Below are 3,348 nucleotides of genomic sequence, written 5' to 3' on the forward strand. Positions count from 1 at the left end.
CGAACAAAAAGCAGGGGGTCTAGAGGATCGATTCTCTGAGATTGTAAGTATGGCTGATTCTATATGTGCAAAGTCCATTCAAAAAATCGCGCTCTTTGCATCTGCCTCCCATCTTTCGAACGGGTATCGAAGCTCCGGTATAAGCCCGAGGTTGGCGCCACCGAGCGAACAAGAGAGGAGGTTAGCTCGCTGCGCTTAGCGCGGCATCTCTTGAGGTCAAAACAAAACCAGACGCCCTTGCGGAAGCGTATATTTCAGCATGCTGATATTTTAGCTGTGAACCAAGATTGATCACAGAAATTTCCTCATGAGAACATAAAAATATACATGTGCCGGAGGCAGCATCCACTAAAAAAAAAAGGACTATAACGATGGGGGAATTAGACTATTGTGCATATAAGAAGCGGCCGCATTGATCGCTTCTCCGCCGGGGGTAGTGGCGTGCCCCTGTAATCCAGCTGCTTGGAGGCTGGCGATAGAGGACGGGTTGAGGCTGGGAGCCCTGCCCCACGTCTGCCCATGTTGATCGGGTGTCCGCGCTAAGCTGGGCGCCGATATGGTGGCCCCGGGGGAGCTCGGTGGCGGCCAGGTCGCCTAAGGAGGAGCGAACCGGCCCAGGGCGGAAACGCAGCAGGCAAAAGCTCCCGCGCTCTGCAGTAGCGGGATAGCACCTGTGAATGGGCGGCGTGGGGTAGCCCAGACAATACACTCGAACCTAGCGCCTTTTTTTCTTTTTTTTTTCAGTTGTTCGAGTTGCACGAAAAGCTACTGCAATGATTTTCCCCATATAATGCCAATTAATGTCGCATTGTTTCAAACAGACGTTGCATCGCGTTTGAGGACGCTGCACGCGTTAGTATCACTTTAATTTCACCGCGTTGTATTTTATGCTTTGGCGGTTACTGATGTTGCCGTCTGATGCTTGGAAAGTCAAGCTTATAAAATGGTAGCACTGATATCTTTGCATGTGTTCAGAGTTTCAGTGGCATGCACATGCATGAGTTCGTTTCCACGAGTTTTATGCAAATTATCGCATACGACAGGATATCTTCCCAATTAAGAAAATCTGCTTTTATTTATTTTTTTTTTACAAATACTGCAAGCCATTACGGCCCATGCAGGAGTGGGGCAAAAAGTAGCTGCCAGCTTGATACATCATACACATTGCTCAAGACCATAAAACATGCAGAAACACACAAAAAGCTTGGAGAAAACAATGGTGAATGATACAATTACAGACTACAAATTTTAAAAAATTACTTGAGATAATCTTCGAGTTCCTTTGCGAAATTATTTGATTCCGTTAATTTTACCGACAAGGAATTCCAATCTGCAATGGTTCTTGGAAAAAAACTTTGTTTGAATGCTTCGGTGCGCGCAAAAATTGGGACTAAGGAATTATTGTGGCTATGTCTGGATTTTCGTGCTGTTGATCGCTTTATGCAATTACTTGAATCTAAACTTACCTTACCGGTAGAAATTTTGTACAAAAATATTAACATGCTAACTTTTCTACGAGTCTGTAATAGAGGGATACCGCGTTGCTTCATCATATGTGATGGGGAATCTAGCCTTTTATATTTGCTGCATACAAAGCGAATAGCCTTTCTCTGTACCCGTTCCAACTGATTTATATCTTTTTTGTTATGAGGGTCCCAAATTAACGTCGCATATTCGAGCTTTGTCCTAATAAGTGCATTATAGGCAAGCAACCTTGTTTCAATCGGAGCCGTTTTTAAGTTTCCTTTTAATAAACCACAATTTTCTTAATGAAGAACTGCACATATCTGATATGTGACGGGACCATGAAAGATTGTTCGCGAGTGTAACACCGAGATACTTATAAAACTCAACTTGCTTAACTAAACTGTCCTGAAGCTTATGTAAGAAAAAATGCTGGGTGTCTTTTTTCTAGTGATCCGTAATAGCACCGTTTTCTCCACGTTAAGCTCCATGCCCCATACCTTGCACCATTTGTCAATTTCAATAAGTGCATTTTGCAATAGAGCATGATCATCCGTGGATAAAATTTCTTTAAAAACAAGACAATAATCAGCAAATAATCTGATAGACACATCGTTTTTGAGTACATCAAACAAGTCATTACTATAAATTAAACATAAAAGTGGGCCTAACACACTGCCCTGTGGGACACCAGAAGAAATGTGCAGTACAGCAGATAAACAACCCCCAATGTCAACAAACTGTGTTCTATTGCTAATATATGCCTTCATCCACTGAATTATATCGTGCGGCAGTCCAACTTTCTCTAATTTATACAGCAATTTTGTATGTGGCACCTTATCGAAGGCTTTGAAAAAATCCAAAAACAACACATCAATTTGTCCGGATACATCAAGCACTCGCGAGAATTCATAAACAGTAGACACCAGCTGGGTGACAGTCGACATGTTCCTTCTAAATCCGTGTTGGTGTTTCGTGAAGATATTATTTCTATCAAGAAATTCATGCATATAATTGGCTACAGCATGCTCCAGCAACTTGCAACAGGCACTGGTTATTGACACTGGGCGGTAATTAGTTAATGAAAGGCGATCACCTTTCTTAAAGATAGGAACAACGCGTGCCTTGCTCCAATCTTGTGGTATCTCACCCTTTTGAATACACAAGTTAAAAATATGCGTCAGAAAGCCGGACACTTGTTCCGCGTAGCGTTTTAAAAACATGTTTGGTATCTCGTCAGGTCCGGTAGCCTTTTTAGGATTCAACTTTATTAACATAGCCAAAACCCCCTCTCGTGTTACTACTAACTCGCTAGGGTCGCGAGGAGCTGATACCGGAATCTGGTACTCATAATTCGTGGAATAAACGCTTTGGAAATAACTATTTAGGTGCTTAGCTATCTCTGTTGAATTTGTTATCTCTTCATTTTCTACTTTTATTTTCAAAACTTCTTCTTTGCTCTGACCTAGGTAACGCCAGAACTTGCCTGGACCCGACGTAATGAAATCTGCAAGGTTTTCATTAAAAAATTTGTACCGAGCTTGATTAACGTCTGTTAAGAGCTTTTGCTTTCGCTCCAAAAATTCGCTCGTACCCGTTTTACCCTGCTTTCTTAGCCTCTTTATTTTACGTTTGGCGTGTATAATATCCCGGGTAATCCAGGGGTTATGATGGGTTATGAGGGGTTTAGACTCTACTCTAATTTTCTCAAGTCTAAACATTTATGGCTGAAATTACTGATTAATGATGCCTACTAGCGAACATATTTACCTAGCACCGCCAGATTTCAGCCGCAATTGCATCGAGTTCCTATATATATATTTAACTTGAGTGCTATAATCACTGCGCCTTTAAAAATCGCCCTAATGCTTTGCCTTGGTAAAC

The 3,348-nt window shown here is 41.9% G+C and overlaps 1 non-coding gene across 1 annotated transcript; it reads left to right on the forward strand.

Moving 5' to 3' along the window:
- The first annotated feature begins 426 nt into the window (after positions 1-426).
- On the forward strand, positions 427-725 carry LOC146181050 (signal recognition particle RNA). The gene has a single exon (XR_014700461.1).
- Positions 726-3,348: the final 2,623 nt, after the last annotated feature.

The sequence above is a fragment of the Amblyomma maculatum genome, chromosome 8 (genome assembly GCF_055883805.1).
Source record: "Amblyomma maculatum isolate TAMU_Amacu chromosome 8, ASM5588380v1, whole genome shotgun sequence".
Taxonomy (NCBI): domain Eukaryota; kingdom Metazoa; phylum Arthropoda; class Arachnida; order Ixodida; family Ixodidae; genus Amblyomma; species Amblyomma maculatum.